Source organism: Eucyclogobius newberryi, unplaced genomic scaffold (assembly GCF_026437365.1).
Source record: "Eucyclogobius newberryi isolate DKJ021-1_F unplaced genomic scaffold, fEucNew1.0.hap1 SCAF_18, whole genome shotgun sequence".
Taxonomy (NCBI): Eukaryota; Metazoa; Chordata; class Actinopteri; order Gobiiformes; family Gobiidae; genus Eucyclogobius; species Eucyclogobius newberryi.
This window is the reverse complement of record NW_027315812.1, coordinates 26,915,446-26,933,752: the sequence shown is the minus strand read 5'-3', so window position 1 is coordinate 26,933,752 and position 18,307 is coordinate 26,915,446. Positions and strand designations below refer to the sequence as shown.

At 37.7% G+C, this 18,307-nt stretch overlaps 1 protein-coding gene across 1 annotated transcript in view; it reads right to left on the bottom strand.

Annotated features, from left to right (window-relative positions):
- The window catches only part of LOC140364816 (integrin beta-1), a 31,864-nt gene extending 15,852 nt beyond the window's left edge, over nucleotides 1-16,012 (bottom strand). The window contains exon 1 of the mRNA XM_072451189.1: nucleotides 15,845-16,012. The gene's annotated coding sequence lies outside the window, so the exon portion shown is untranslated. The remainder of the gene's footprint in view (nucleotides 1-15,844) is intronic.
- Nucleotides 16,013-18,307: the final 2,295 nt, after the last annotated feature.

The window sequence follows — 18,307 nt, the reverse complement described above, 5'->3', positions numbered from 1 at the left end:
ATCCAAACTGCAGATTACCCAAACTACAAGTCATCCAAACTACAGGTTACCCAAACTACAGGTCATCCAAACTACAGGTTACCCAAACTACAAGTCATCCAAACTACAGGTTACCCAAACTACAAGTCATCCAAACTACAGGTTACCCAAACTACAGGTCATCCAAACTACAGGTCACCCAAACTACAAGTCATCCAAACTACAGGTTACCCAAACTACAAGTCATCCAAACTACAAGTCATCCAAACTACAAGTCATCCAAACTACAGGTTACCCAAACTACAGGTTACCCAAACTACAAGTCATCCAAACTACAAGTCATCCAAACTACAAGTTACCCAAACTACAAGTCATCCAAACTACAAGTTACCCAAACTACAAGTCATCCAAACTACAAGTCATCCAAACTACAAGTTACCCAAACTACAAGTCATCCAAACTACAAGTCATCCAAACTACAAGTCATCCAAACTACAAGTTACCCAAACTACAAGTCATTCAAACTACAAGTTACCCAAACTACAAGTCATCCAAACTACAAGTCATCCAAACTACAAGTCATCCAAACTACAAGTCATTCAAACTACAAGTCATTCAAACTACAAGTTACCCAAACTACAAGTCATCCAAACTACAAGTCATCCAAACTACAAGTCATCCAAACTACAAGTTACCCAAACTACAAGTCATCCAAACTACAAGTCATCCAAACTACAAGTCATCCAAACTACAAGTTACCCAAACTACAAGTCATTCAAACTACAAGTTACCCAAACTACAAGTCATCCAAACTACAAGTTACCCAAACTACAAGTTACCCAAACTACAAGTCATCCAAACTACAAGTTACCCAAACTACAAGTCATCCAAACTACAACTTTTTTGTAACTTGTAGTTTGTTATCCAAACAACTAAACGTTACAAAAAAAGTTGGGGGAAATGAAGAAAAGAAGAACAGGAGCACATTTGAATTGCATCTGCTGATGAAGCAATTGGAACCAAGCTAAAAAGCCATTAAAGTTTACAAGCCGCTTATACTGTTAATGACTGCTTCGCCCATCGAGGCAACTGCTGTTGTTATTTTGGGCATTACGAAAATAAATTGAATTGAAATAGTGTAATTTGAACTTGAAATGGTCAGAATGATGGTCTGAAAGAAGAAACAGACTAAACATCTAAAGCATAAATGAAACAACACAACTTGAGGTAAAAGGAAACACAATTATTCCTATGTATAAAAGCTCCAAAATGTCAGCTTTAGCATAGGATCTTTAAAAAAACACACAAACACACATACTTTTCTTCGAACTCGTTTAGAGCATGGGAACTAAACCCAGCGCCTGTCCCCCCGTCCACAGCAGCATGAATCATGTGTGGAACCTCCACGCTGTTAAACTCCACAAAACAGCAATAAAGTCAGGCACTGTGTTCTACAGGCCTCCAGCCCGGACGCCATGGGGAGGGGGATGGAAAAACAGGAAAGGGTGGTTCTCACAGGGACTTTTTCACGTTTTTGTGTGTTTTTTATGTCCGTCCGCTCAAAGAATGTTCAAAATATGCCACTAAATGTGACTTGGAAGAGAAATCCTGCAGCCAACATTCCAGCATGCTGTCCATCACTGTCTTTTGAATATGCATAACAGTAGCATAGGTTATTTTAGTGAAAGTAGCAGAAGCAGTATAGTAAGATACTGGCACAAGGAGTACTACAAGATTATCACTAGGAAAAATACATTTTAACTATGGTTTACTTGGTACTTTTCACTTCGGTAACCTTATTATTATTGCAGTAAAGGAGTAGCTTGATTAAAGGGGGACGTGTTCTGTATTCTTGTGGATTTAAACCTACTTTTGGTCAACTTGGCATTAAAATTTCACTTTTCATAACAGAAAATAATATCTGCACTTGAGAATGTACAAAAAATCTATAAATGCTCATAGGCAATCACTACGCAAATAGAGCCATGTTTGTTGTGAACACAATTTAATCACAGTTTCTTGTCAAGTCTGTTGATGGACTTAAACCTTTGCATGAGAAGTAATTTCAACAAAGAAGACAAGCCAGTAAAGAGGATTAATGAAACAAGTGTGAATGAAGGAAAATATAATATATCAAGGTAAGTTTCTGATGAAAAGATGGACGTAAAAGGTTCTTTATTTATTTGAATTTATTGGGAAAAGTTCCTAAAACATGTCAGTAGATGTGAACTTGAATCTTGCATTCCATCATGTCTGCACTCAGGGTCTGTTATCTCTGGCCAATCGCTGGTATTCCCACTCCCGTCTGTCTCTGTCATTTCCTTCCACTGGCCGGCTCTGCGCTTCGGCTGTTCCGCCCACGCACTTCACTCCCTCCACTCCTGCCCCCTCCAGAACGCACAGAGATGGTCAACCTGCCCAAAAAAAGGCTGAGTGGATATATTGCGTTTTACTGACACTGTAATCTGATTTACACTGTTCTGTTTTATTAATTCACTCTCCATAATCTGTAGTGGGCTGGACTGTATTGCACCATTGGCCCCTCGTCCCCAACAACAGAATGCACCGGCTGGAGCTGATGTCAAGATTATACGGTTAATTGCTAATCGTGATAATTCAGGTATAATCATAAAAACTAAGAAATAATAATTGTGAGAGTCGTAAGCAGCAACAATGACAGTAACTTCGGTTCAATCTATTCTCCAAAAAGTCAAACTACAGGTTAAGTATTTTTTTCTGATCGTTTTGACCTATGAACTTTCTTGTATGCCTCAAAGTTTACATTTTAAACAAGTCACAGTTACACACACAAGTAACAATTGATAGAAGACTGAAAAATGAACTGGTTAACTGGTTATGTTGGTAGAGGTCTAAAGAGTTTGCTGGTTTTACACAAGACACTGAAATATTTTCAATTAGCGACCATTCAAACTGCTTTTTTGAATCGACTATGCTAAATTTTGCAGACCTTGAAGACATGTTTATACTTTTAATTTTTACTTTCCCAAATGCGGCAGAAGACCTTCAAGAGGAAATACTTCGAGGGAGTGTCCTGTCCCATCACCAAACAACAACCGAAACAACAAGTAAGAGTCAGGTTTAGGAGAACGTTTTCCTGTTGACGATGAAGAGGGATACTTTTGTCCTGTGGAAGGCTACTCTCCTCAAACTGCCCCGACACACAATCTGCTGACCTTTTACCTCGTGTTAACCTTCACTGAGACCTTTGACTGAGACGCAACAGGGACTGAAAAGCCTCTACGGTCGACCAAGTAGTTTCTATCCCTCCATCTGAAAAAAGTTGGTAAAGATCTTGTTTCATAACCTTTGTAAGACCAAAGGTAAAATAAGGCTTTCAAAGGAGTCTATAGCCTCAGTTAGAGACGTTGTGTGTGACGAATATTACCAGGGCACATCTATTTTAAGCCAAGTACCAATCCGCTGAGGTATACGCTGAATTTTTTCCATTGAAAAAAACTCCAGAGCCTGAAGAGCGTCACCATAGTTTCCACTTTACTTCAGCATTCCAGCTCTGAAGATGTCTTGGACTTGTCACTTTGAAAGACAAGGAAAACACAAACTCGATCACTTATGGACCATGTGACCCTTATTTTTCCTACTTTCTCTCTATTTGGTTCACAGTTCAGTTTCGTGATCTTACTAGAATAGGTAAACAAAAAAAACTGAAGTATTTTTCCTGACTCCGCCTCCTCGGCCTCTCCATCGCCTCCACCAGGGGAAAAGGTCCATAATTGAGATTTAGAGTGTTGTCCAAGTTAAAGTCTCCCTCGGTAGTTCTTTTGCCCTTAAGGTCGTCACGCCAGAATCTCTTGGGTCATTTTGGAAGATGTTTTTACACTAAAGCCTTACAAAGTAAATTCTACCCATTTAGTCTTGTCAGAATATATTTGTAGAGCCGTCAGGTAAATGTAAAATCTCACATATTGGGTATTCAGATATCGGATCCAGGATACTGTTTCAGGATAAGACCAAAGAATAAAGTAATAAGACTATTTACTGACTATTGTTTGGACTTTTCCATACTGTTCTATAGTTAATTGAGGAATACATAAGTTACCAGAGCTACACAATAAATTTGCTAAAAGGATCGATTTTGCGACACACTAAATATGTTTTTATTCAAGTAAAAACCAACAACTGCAAAAAAGGCACAATTTTTTTTATTAAAATACAATAGACAGGACCAAAGAAATAACTAATTTTGTAGAATTTAAAATAAGAATTTCAGAAAGAATTGTCGGTACAACACACTAAATAAATCGGATTAAAACATCAAGACAGAAATGTTTTATCCATGATTTTCTTTATACAGTCTAAATTTAGCCATGGTCTTGTGTGTGTTTATTTTGACAGTTTGACTTGTATTAAAGGAATGAACATATTTCTTTTAATATGGCAAAATATCTTCAAATATTGCAATAATATCGATATCGCTGAACTTAACTGACACAGATCGCAATATATTCCAATCTCGTGCAGCCTTAATAATTACATAACACCTTTAGATCCATTTTGTGAAAGGTTATTGGTGTTTTTATCAGTTATTGGTTAATATTGGGTATTGGCAGATTCTTTACTTTCTGCTGGTTGAATCAATAGCGACTGTGGTTGTGATTTTTGCTTCATGTTTTCATCCTGTGCGTGTTGTTCTGGTTCATCTCCATAAAAAACATAATCAATCTGTTTCTTCATCAGCAAACGATACATCCCATTGCGTCTGTGTATTTTCCAATCCAAATTGTAAGATCAAACAGAAAATCTTTCGACACTGGTCTGCTTCCATCATGGTTCCAGACAAAGCTTTTTTTTCACGCAACATTTAGCTTTAAAACTTGAACATTTTAACTTCTTCTCCAAAAGAATTTGCTTGGCTAACTCTCGGAATCCATCGGAGTAGAATCTTAAACAGCCTGCCAACCCGTAACACAAGCCCTCCATTATGTAACCGTTTAACAGAATCATTACGCGGGTAGCTACAATGTAAATACCGGCTAAGCTAAGTTAAGTAGCTTATTGTGGGTCTTCTGTGCTTTCTCCTTCAAATACTGGCCAAATACGTTGGCCTCCTGCCCCGTGCGCATTGCCCCTAAAGCCCCTCCAACACCAGCACACAAGCTGCACATCAACTGTACCAGCTCGTGTTGGGCTGCAAGAGTATTTGCAATTGGAACTATTTTTATTTAATCGTGCCTATTTAAATGTTGATAACAGTTTTTACCCGCTACAAACATGTTCTGTATTATTCATATTTCAGAAGAGGTGGACTGGTAATATAGCATCTAAAGATAGAATACAAAATTGCTTCATCAGTAAGCGATGATGTTGTTTATCTGCTTTCTACTATGTTGACTTCATTTTCTTCTTTTAGATGAGATACAAAGTAAATATTTAGCACATTTGTAAACATATATTTGTTATTTGACAAAAGCAGCTCTTTTAACAGGAGACAGTTCATAACTCACCACTGTCTGACACAATTTGCCTCTCACTGCCAAAAGAACAAACGTCTGTATGAAAAGGAATTGTTTAAAATAATTGTGATGAGCCAAATAATAAGTGATTATGATATTTGCCACAACCAAAACATTTACCGGCATTTTATATATAATCAACTGGAGAAACGAATATTGAGAAGAAGAACATTGCTCCGTTTTATAGTGCTCCTTAAACCTAAATCACAAAATCCTTCAGCGATAAGACCTTTTGATAGACTCCAGCACTTTGAAAACACATAAAATCAATATCACTTGTGTGGATTAAGGCCGAACCGCGGGTTGGATGAGCCTCAGTCAGACTTGTCCTTCCTCAGCAGTGCAGTCCAGTCCAGAGCAGACAATGTGGGGCTAAGCCGAGGCCATGGACCTGTGCCAGCGGCGTATGCGCCTCATGAGTGTGTGGTGAAAATAGCAGTGTGGTGCTTACGAGTTATTCAGAGCTCTGCACCACCTGGCCTGCGCAATCACCTCGGACAGACCAAACATATCTAAACATGCTGAATACTGGGGCCGGGAATCACACGCTCGCTCGCCATTCGGTGCGATACATTTTAACAACGGTTTTCTTTGTCAAACCACGACCGGCGCAAACTTGAAATGAAATACATCTGTTTTAATCATCAAAACTGTGAAAATGTCAAATGTTTCCTTTCAATAAACAAGTAACAAAATGGTAGCACTGCCACAAAATAATTTAGAATATACCAAACATTACTCATGGCAATATATCGATACAGCTGCCTTCAATATTGATACTGTATCGCCAAAATTAGCAGCGCGATATATATACTTTGCTATATTTCGATATTTTGGCACACACCCAGTGAATATAGGTCCTATTCAGTGGATTAGTACATGGTTTTAGGGTCAGGTGACAATGATTGTTTGGTTCTTGTTCAGTTCTGCTTCATTTAGTTCTGGTTCAATCATGTTTTCGTCCCAGTTCAGCCCTGGTTTGGTTTTGATTTCATTCTTGTCAGTTTTTATGATGATTGAATGGTCATTCCAGATTCAATAATGGTTTTGACCTAGTTCAATTCGACATTAGTCTTTAATTCATTTGTGTTCATTTTAGTCCTTTCCCTTATTTAGTCCAGATCTAGTTCAGGTTTAGTTTTAGGTTTAGTCCCAATTTTGATGTGGTGAAAGTGCAGGTGTGAATGCGCCCTTCACAGCGCGGTTTACCTTCACTGAACTTGAATTTAAACTCAATTTATCCTGATTGAGTCCTGGTTTAGTCCTTATTCAGGTTTAATGGAATCCTGGTTAAATCATAGGTTAGTCCAGATTAAATCCTGCATTAGCCATAGTCAAGTCCTGATTAAATGCTGGTTTGGTCCTGGTTTGACCTGCATCAAGTTTAGTCTTGGTTAATCCTTAAATTTGATAAAATCCTTGTTAAGTCAAAATTCCGCCTTTGTCCAGCCTTGGTTTAGCCCTGATTTAGCCCTGGCTCATCACTAGTTTTAGATAATACCCTAATGTGGCCTTACTTAACTTAGATTTAAACCTTGATGAAATGACAAGACCAAAGCCTAAACCAAAAACCTGTCCTGAACAATAAAAAAATAGGCTGTCAATCCCTTCATACGTGCTTCAAAGATTAGAGGAACAAGCTAGAGCTCCACTACTAGAATACAACTATTAGTAAGAACGTGTAGACGAAGAATTATATGTTAAATCACTTTTTCTTGTTGCTCTCCTGCTAGACGCTCTCAGTTTACACATCTGTAGAATCCCACATGTTTCCGGAGCATCTGTTTTTCACTTTACAGAGCTTGGAGAGATGGATAAACGCATCTGAAGTCAGGGATTCAGGTAAAACAGACTATTGTTCTTTTCTAGTATTAAACTGTGTTATACTACATGGATAATCCTTTTACCTTTTGTTCATTGTGGATGGCAATATGGATCTAAAATGGCTTGAACTGACTGAAGAGAGTGATAAGCTCCGCCTCTTCATAGTGACATTACACAGTAACAAGCAGCAGAATTTGATGAGTTTTACATTTTTCAAAAGTGGCTACGGGACATTTTTAACTCTACATGGATGACCCTGAATCTGAATGTTTTACAGTACGGGGATGGGGGTGGGGATAGGTGAAAAACAGGAATTTAAAACACTTAAATAATAAAATAATGAGGAGAAAACAGTTTTAGACACTATCAAGTATAGTAAATGTGTACCAAACACCAGCAGTGTAAAGAAGGCGGGTCAGCTGACCTAAGTTCACGGAAACTCCAGATGACCAATTCCTATATTATCACCAAATGACATCACAAGGTGGAACCATTCTGAGGAAGAGAGACTTGCTGCAGCCTACACCCCTGACACTGCCCTAATAGTTGAACTTAGTGTTGAGCCCTTTGGAGCTGAGTGTAGCTGCTTTGTAACCCTGTCTGTACTCAGCACTTCCTCTGGACAAACACAGGAAGTGGGACGCAACACACAGGAAGTCTGGATCACTGGGTCGGGAGAACAGACATGGGAACGCCCATGAGCTGTGGACGGGACCAACAGGAAGAGCTGGGACATAAAAGACGTGTTAAATGTACAGAGTAGAGATCACAAAAACAAGCAAAAATCGAAAAGATCATGATAAATATCTGAGGCTGCTTGGCATGTATTTCGGTTTAAGTACGTCCGTCGGTACTGCCATGTTTGAGCGCTTCACGTTCGGCTTTGCCCAAACTGCAATGCTGCTACGTTATTGGTCTAAAACACTAGCGGGAGTCTCACAAATACTGCGAGAATTCATGTGGCTGGCAAGGCTAAATGAATAATGTCAAGCCTGAAAACAGACACAATGATCTATTCCTAGGCTGTGAGTAAGTATTTCATATTGTGGTATTGTGATTCTCATTTACCATATATACAACTGAAATGTTAAAAAAAATAAAGCTTTAAATATAATTGTCTTAGTAACTACAACTCTTTGTCCTCTCACAATACCAACATAGTCACAATGTCTTTTATGACATTGACAGGCTTTCTAAGTTAAGAGGAAGTGTCTCCACTCATAGAACCATGGTTAAAACTGTAACCTTACATTCTTCAGTTTGAATATAACCTTTGAACCAAATTGTATCACAAACTAAGTCATGGTTGAAACTGTATCTAAAGAGGCTAATGGCCCTGAGTCAGATCATTCAGAGCTAGACTTATTCTTATTAAGCAGTGCCATTTTAACTCTTCCAACACCAAACTGAACGTTTCTGTGGCAAAACGTCTCTAGAGAGGCATTTGTCAAAACATACATTTCATTAAAAGAGACATCATGGGACATCGTTACGGGTGTAACAGTGACAGAATGGTCTTTTTTTCCTCTGAATTCTTTAATAATGTTTATAAATCAATAAACACAAACAATAGTCAGAACTATAACTTATAATAAAAAAATAATATACCCCACATTTTACTGTTTCAAACTCATCTGAACACATATACTCCTGGAAAGTTCTACAACATTGCGTCATTAAAGTGTCAGCCCAATTTGGAGAACAACAGTCTCATTATTTGAAGTAGAATTGGGCTGACGATGACACCCCGGGGTGCATGGCCCATAGGGTGCTGGCCACATTACCCCAGGCAGAGAACAGAGCAGCTTTGTCCTGTGTGTGAGGTAATGCACAGGGGGAAGTACCATCGAGGCAGAGGAAACGCACAAACGCCATTACAGAGCTGGACCAATCAGAAAGCACAGCCAGCCTCCACAGAAACGCCTATAAATCTCGTTAGTTACAACTTGAATTTAGGGCTGTCAATGTCAAAGAGTTACGATTATTGTGAAGGGAAATATTGCGATTATTATTCACGATTATCTGCAAAAGTGAGGAAACTTCGAGATTGTAGTAAATTAACTACAATTTATAACAGCTGATTATTTCTTTTAAATAAAACGTAGTGGCCACAGATAGTTTAAGCATATCAGCACCTCACGTGGAGCTCATTTAGTATTATATTAATTATTACCGAGCTCTATGGTAACGCTGAGGGGAGGGGCACATAGGGCACATGTGATTAAGCCCTGAAAACACGAAAAGAAAAATATATTTCCTAACATTTATTGGGCCAACAATAAATAAAAATAGTTTCTTCCTACTTCCATTCTTCCATATGCAATTCTTAATGATGATTTCCTGTTCAGATAAATACTGCTTATTGCAATATTCTGTGCCATTAATCCTGTGGATGAGCTCGCTTGAAACACAGGGCGCTTCAATCAAATGCGCACAGGTTCATAAAGAGCACGTGACCTCTGGCATATGAACAAATACACACAGATATACATCATTTTCACCCAAATCTTGATAAAAGAGGCCCACTGTCTTTGCCAAATATGGTGTGGCAAAATTGCTGAAACAAAACACAACTTTACGGATGTTTCTGAGAGAACGACATTGCACTTTGATACGAATTGCAAAGAGGAAAACTACACAAACAACTTCACATGTCAAACTCATAATTCTATGCACGTTCTTTACCAGCCGTGATGTTTCTTTCTGCGGTTTCCTCTTGTGGTTCGGTGAGTGTCAAAATGTTTGCATGCAAAATGGTGTGAAGATGGTTCCAGTGTGTAGTTGGTTAAATGCAACGAGCGCCACTACCACTACCACTTCTCAAATTATCAGAAAAACAAATGTACTTTTACTACAGTTTAATACCATTGCTGCTAATACTTCTACTGATCTCACTACTCCATGTCACGGCAATGCCTATAATCTGTCATCTATCAAAGTAAACATACTTCTAAACATTATTTCAAACATAATTCACATCATAATAAAGCGCAATGTCATACGGAAAATTCCAGAATGGAGGCGTCTGGAAGCAGAAGTAGATCACAACACATTTTTGATTATTAACTGACACACATCAAATCAAACACGAATGATTTTGAGTGAAATAAGCAACAATTTTGATTTTAAAGGGTAGAAATGTCAATTTGTTTTGCTTCTCTGTTACTAAAGATGTATAAAAATAAAAGATTCTAGCCTAGTATGTTTTGTGGTAAAGTATGTACAAATAAAAAATGACTGTGTTCTCAACATTTAATATTATTATCATCCAGAAAAACTAAAAGTCAGGATTTTGCCTTACAACTAAACAATGAATGTGAAATACAATTGTAAATGTCTTTGAAGGAGGCTCTGATATCGCTCCCTTATATCTGAGTGGACAAAAAACATAACATTATATAGTTCTGTCTGTGGTGTCTTGTATCAACACCCAAAAAACATTCCAACTTAAGTGAAGAGAGCACAGACATAAATAACTGCAGATGTGAAGGACTCAAACCAATGGAAGGATCCACCCCGCAATCTCCAGATGGAAATAGTACAGTAGAATGTCAATAAGGGGGAAGTTTACAAGTACAGTACGGACCGGAGCCACTGACTGTGAAAAGCACTAAAACCACCGAAACATGATTGTGTTTCAAATGAAGATAACAAAGGACTCATTTCAGCATCTGATTAAAAACATAACAATTGTGCAATGCTATGATAAAGACAATATTGTGATATTTGTTATTTATTATGAATATGAAGACGAATTCAATTCAAATGTAGTAAATGTATTTATTTTTATTTTTGTGCGTAACTCTCTTTCAATTTATGCCAGACTGTAGAATATTATATTATATTATATTATATTATATTATATTATATACAAAGGAACAACGTTTATGGAGATGAAAGCCACTCACAGTAAGAACACATGTTTTTATATATTCTTACAGTACAAAACCCCCCAAAAAACATTATTTTAGGGGGGATTTTTCGGCAAAAAATGTACGTACTGGGGCTTTAAACTTCCATGCAGTTGCTTTACCTGAAATGTTCCATAGTATGCCAATAGAAAGACCTGTAATTCAATAAATACAAGATTCCAAGCAATGCTATGTCGTTTCCATAGTGATGGATCTACCGCCAGAAAACTTACACATCGCAACTTTAATAACTACAAATTATTAATTTCAGTTAGTATTAATCATTCAAATCATACCACAATTTGGGCAAAATATTGAGTTGTATTTTTCGCGAGTGTGAATAGATTTGTAATTTAAGTTTTAAGAGTTGGATTCTGCTCAAAGTGTACATTTTAAACACGTCCAGGCGCATTAACGTTTGAGAAAAGACCTGAACTTAAAACCAACTTAACTCGAGATAAGTGTTCTCCTGGGACCGTTTTCTATCAGCCTTTAATTTGCCAAACTGAGCCTCAAATCTCTCCATCAGAGATCATCCACCGACACCCATCAAGCCGCTAGATCTATCTACACTTCTCCCGTCAACCTCCTGGGGGTCAAGTTCACACGTCCCACCCCCAGGAACCATTCCACAAGGGCGGAGTCTGAGAGAAGGCATGGGTGTGGCCGGCTTTTACTAAGTGCGGCTGCAAATCAGATGCTGGTTCCAACCTGACAGCTGCTGCACAGACTGTGAGCGGACATGCAGTCAGCCGGTGGTTCTGCTTCGGTCCACGCAATAACCGACCCCCCCTCCCCGTCCACTCCTTCCATTAGCGTGATTAAAGTCAAACTCAATTTGTAACACCAAGAGACGAGCAGGACGTCCCGGTCAGTGAGGAGGCTGTGTCCTTGGTTGGATTTGAGACAAGACTAGCATGGCAAATCTACAATCGTTTTAGAGCGATCATTTACAGTATGTTTTGCACTATTTCAGTAAGAATATGCTATTTTTGGGGTCTGTTTTGATAACCGCCATAGTTAAGATCAAGGAAATCCAAAAATACATCATCAACACAAGTTTGTAGAAATTGAATTGAATTGAAAGCAATGTCACAATATGTCGGTTTACAAGCTCCTTTGCTCAATAAATGTATAGTTTTGGTGCAGCTACAGCTAAAAAAAAATAGATCAAAAGGGGAACAAAAAAGATCCTTTGGTCCATTTCAGTGCAGACAACATGAAGATATTAAGACGTGACATTAATGATTCACACACCAAAGCATGGCAAGGCATTTTAAAACTAAAAAGTAGCATGTACCTTCAAAATATTTCCATAAATATTGTAATGTGATTTCCTTTCGATTTATTAATTCAAAGTGCACCTTTTTGAGGCTTTAATAATTGAGAGAAGACTGAAATATGAACTGCTAAACTAATACAAAAATCATATGCATTTCAGAACATGATTAGCAGGTTACCGTATATCCATAAAAAGACAGAATATTTTGAGTTACCTAAGTAATTGAAGCTTATGCAATGTAATAATTCAAAAGGTTCAAACAGCTCTTCTGATTTGTTTACCATTTTTGTGTAACCCTATACATTAACACATAGCAAGCTCTTGAGTATTGCTTAAAGTGCAAATGAATTGTCTGATTTGGACTTTATTTGGTGTATTTATACCTGTTGTAGATATACATTATAGTTTTACACCAATCGAGCAGGTATTTGTGGAGAAAACAATGAAAAATCTGTAGAAAATGACAGGAAGTGAGTGACATCACACCAGGGACACTCATTCCAGTCAAAGTTTATGTAGAATTTATTAAAAAAAAAATTCAACAAAATAAAGTCACTCTCATATTTAATGTCATTTTTTTTTTTTTACAATAAATGCATTTTTCCCAGTGTTTGTTGGGTATTTTCCTAGTGTGATGTCATCAATTACAAACAGGAAGTGAAATTATAAACCTAAAAATTTGCTATTCTGCAAAAATCTCTTTAAAAAAATATTTAGCTAAATTCTAAACACATTTATCTTAACTGCATTTCAGTTCAATGAGTCATCCAACTTATCATAGGCACTTTAAGTTGACATTTGGCTATAGGCAATACCCTTTAGCTTGATTATTAGCCTCCTTAGCAGGTCACAGGGTTCGATTACAGTGTCAGCCTGTAGACTGCTCATGTAGTAACGCTTGGCTCAGTGAAACATAGAATGACCACACTCAATGAAACATGGCAAGCGTGGCTATAGTAACAGTGTAATGATGGACTTCCGGTAGCTTGCATTTCAAGTCTTACTGTGGAATTCCCAGAGCAGTTGGAGCCGTGCCCCTTCCTTTCCCTCTGGCCTGGCTGAGGGACATGACCCCTGGACATCTTGTGTATCATCGTGCGACTGCTAAACTACAAGAGTGACGGACTTTGGGACGTGTCACGTGAATGTAGCTGGAGTTAATTCAAAATAATTAAAGTATAAGTTAAATAGTTGTTAGGGCTTTGCGAGAAATGACCAATATCACTACAAGTTGGAATCATGAAAGTGTAAAAAGCATGTCCCGGACATAGATAGGCCTCTGGAATTTCAGTTTGATCCGTGCTCAAAATATTTTCTTTTTTAGTCTGGTCAAGTGAAGTGACCCCTGTACAGCTTGTGCATCATATGACTCCACTGAATGTAGCATATAAACACACACACTCACGATTGTTGGGTTTCATTTAGGCAATAACAATCTAATTGCGATCTTGATTTAATGATATTGACTTACATTCATTTCCTGGAGAATTAGTAGCCGAACCTAAACCCTAACTTCAACCTATTTTAGCCATTTCCTTAAGTTTAAATGATATTGTTTAACTAATAAAAGCCACTGGATGCTGATTTTTGCCCCCGTTTGGGTAGCAGATCCCGTAAATTGAGTGTGTACAGATTTTATCCCCTACAATGTGATAAAACCACCCACACCAAAATACCAAAATATGTAGTTTGAACCATATGTTGTTGGTTTTGTTTCATTGCTGATGCTGATTGTTTAGGATAAAAAAAAAAACAATTGATCTTAAGCCTTGCCAATGTTTTGGAAGCGATATATAAGGCCGATTTTGGTTATTTTCCCCACATTATGTCATTCAAATGAACTAAAAACTGACCCACAGCCCTGTTTAAATTAAAGCTTTATGTGTATTCTTTAGCCGTTGCACTAAAAAGGCCTGTTTAGTAATGGGAAATAGGCTATGTGTATTATCAGTACCTTAAATATACAAACAGCAGCTATTCTAAAGCTTGGTCATATATTACTACATGAACTTTGACTTTGATTGCCATTCTAACAAGTCACTAGGCCAGACTTATCCACCAGACTAATTCATACGCTGCCTGTAAAGCTCGGATAAGTAAATTACAGGATGCATGGCTGCCTACGTTTTACAAGAGAACAAAGTGTAGCCCATACCGCTCCATCACTTATTAGGCAACGTTGTTTTACATAAATGGGCTATTCAATTGTAAATCTATAGTTCTAAGAGTCACACTTGTCGCAATTAGGTAATAACTCATTTTGAAATGTAGATTGCGTTTTTGACACTGCCGTCCCTCTCGATTTTAGAACTATGTACCAGTACTTGGGCCTCAAAACTCCTGCCAGGGACACAATAAATGGATAAATGGAGGCTGGAAAAAAGGCCATCACAAAGAAATGGATGACATCACCAACGATCAAGGACTGGACTGACAAAGGGACAGACATCAGACATTCAAATTTGACAGACTTTGGACTAAATTAGACTTTTATTTGAATTCAATGTGCTGTGATTATGTTTCTCTGGTGTTTAGTGCTACTTTTGATCCCTTTGTTTTGGTTTTTGCTCTCTGATCATGTTCTGTTTTTTTATGCTTTATATTCTTATATTATAATAATAAAATAAAAGGTAGATCTCAAGAGAAAGGCATTGGGAACATGGTATTCCTCTGCAAAATGTCATATTCAGCACAAACACTGCTAATCCTGTAGTTAAGATCTGAACAAACATGTTTGGCCACAATAATCATGACTAGTCGCAACAAAAAAATAATCCTAGTCGTTTTTTCGATGATCATAATTGTTATCTGGACTATACAGACTACAAAACACATAAAACAATACCTTTAATTACAAAGACGGCAACATTATTAAATCAAAATGTCAAATAAACTATTTCTGATTTGCATTTAAGATACACATTATTCACAAATGTTCATTTGGTTGATAATGTATTCAAAAATTCTCACTGTACAAAGAAATAATGGTTTGACTAGTCAACTAATTAATTAACAGAATTGTCTTAATAAAAATGTAAATAAAAAAAATAAATAAAAAAAATAAAAAAAATGCTTGTGCTCACGTTTAAAATTTGAACTTTGGACAGAATCCGATTGGTAAAAAGACAAAATAAATCGCAAATCTGATCACGATACATCAATTTTTTTTTTTTTAAATCGCAATTAGATGTTTTCCCCAATTAATCGTGCGTGTGAATGCTGTCTTAAAAAGGGCTATTAACCCTGAGCAGCACTTTCCCCCAGTCTCTGGCAGTTCTAGCACACAAAGGCAACAGAAACAGCGCGGACATCGCAGACACACATGTTGATTCCACACACAAAAGGCTGATGTTTACCTTTGACTGTGTGGCGTTATGTCCTCGGCCGCATAAAGAAGAACAGATCCTTTTTCTCTCCGCTCCTTCAGATGAGTCAAACCCAGGCGCTGCTGCCCCGTTGGCACCGACCGAGGGGCCACTTTCTCCAACGCAAAAAGTCACTCTAGCTTGACGTTTCTTCTCATACTTCGTAAAGCGTCACCCGAAATCCGAGGAGTTCAATCGGTACCAAATGTGGGTAAAAGCAGCGCGCTTGGAGGAAACAGGACCCCCGGTGTGAGCGGCGCCTGCGTGCTCCTCTGCGTCCCGGGCTAAATCAGGAGAGCGAGAGAAACCGCTACTGCAACGGGGCCGGAGCGCACGGGACAACGCGTCAAAGCGCACAGCGTGAAGGCACGGCACTTCCGCCCAGCGCCTTCACAATAAAGGTGAGAAGAGTGGGAGTCAGTGGCCCGGCAGGTTTGGTTGGACTAGGTCCGTCTGGCGCCTGGCAATTTGGTTTGAATGTGCCCTTCTTATGCAGAAGACATGCAGGCCCGGGTCCAGACCACAGGTACTGCAGCTTTAAAAGACCCAGAGTTTGCTATATTTCTCATTTCTTAGTCTGAACTAGGACATAAATGATAATATCTTGTGCTGTGCAACATGTATTATACAATCGTTAACAAATTGCTCTAATTCCTTGAGGCGAAGTGTCTTACCTGGGAGTGAAAACGGCTCGCTTTTGATTCAGGTTGCTCTCAGCTGTCTCCAGTCCGACTCTCCCTGCCATGGTTACACATACAGATAGATATACAGAAAGCAGTTTTGGGAGGAAATACAGCCTCAGCAGGTACAGTCTACCTTTTTATTATTATCATTAATTACATATTGCACAAAATTATGTCGGCAAGTGCATTTCTAATGTAAATCTTGCTTATACAGACTTCACAGCAAAGGTTCTGAGGTGCTATTAACACACATATAAAGTTACAAGCTCACAAAAGTCAATTTTGCATAATATGGGACCTTTAAGTTTGAATTTATGAACAAAAACAATTTCTTATTCTATTTCAGATTTACAGCGCTTTGCTTGTTGATTAATCTGAAAAAACATTTTTAGTTTGTATTTATTTTATTTATTTCCTACTCGTAAAATGTTTCACACAAACAGACTCTTTGGTTCCAGACTATAACTATTTGTAAAGTTGACCAAGCTTTTATGGTACAAACATGTGTGGTCTAAGTCAGAGGCATAAAATATAAGTGGAGTGCAAAGTAAAGTGGATATGTTTCGGTATAAAGAGACAACGTTCATAATTCTTAAAACAATACATACAATACATTATAATATTAAAAATATAATACAAAATAATGATAACTAACTAATAACTAGATGGCCGAAGCAAAAAATAAATATTCTATCTTACAATGATGACTACTTTTTTACCTTTTTTTAAACTTTTTTTTTATGTTGGTATTTTCAGTTATGTTGGTATTTTCAGTTCTACTGCGTTGTAACAATGAAATTTCCCCTTGTGTGGACATTAAAGGATTATCTTATTTTATCTATTGTATCGTATCAGTTAAAGTTTTTACAAATAAAATAATTTAACTTTGTTGGCAAAAGACACACTCACACAATAAATTAGTTGTCATGGTAAAATGTTATGGTGCTTATTTTCCACAACATTTGATTTGAAGGACCTACACCAGTATTTCCTGTTTCATTGACATCAACGTGACACTTTCCTGTCCGCGAGTGAAACAAGACCCTTGTCACCCAGCAAGCCCCACCTCCGCATGCATTACTTCCTCTTTATTCATGGCTATTTATAGAACATGATTAAGAAGCAAACATTTTCATAACAATTCGATGACAAAACAGGAAGCTTCATCACCAAAGACATCATAGGACTGTAGAGTGAGACACTTGTTCCATAGACACAAACAGCAGATGAATAAATAAATGATAAATGAATTAAGTTATAAAATGAGCAGTTCGGACCACATCCGACCCTTCTCACCCTGGACACGGTCCATCCGGACCAGAACCTCCCGCCACTAAAACCGTATCGTTCCCTCTGCCGTTGGACTCATGAACACTTCTTAAACACTGTCACTTTAACTATAATGTAATAACACTGTTCACTTTCTGCACTTTATCTGTAAATGTAACTTTACATTTTGTGAAGAAACATGGCCACGTGCTACCATGGCCCAGGAGCCACTGAACAACATTATAGTTTGTAATGTGCACAAAGAAAGGTTGGATAAGTTGGATATGACTCGTGTGTGACAGGAGTTTGTTGGGTCCAGTGACAATAGGAAAAAAGATATTTGTCTCTTTTTTGTTTTAAGTTATATCATTGTTTTGTGCTCTGTTAAGATAGAACCCTTCGATTAAAAAAACAAGGACAGCCACTTAGATAATTGTATGTGATCATTTGTTACACCAATTCATTGTTGAATATTTTCATATTGTTATATTGTTTATTTGTT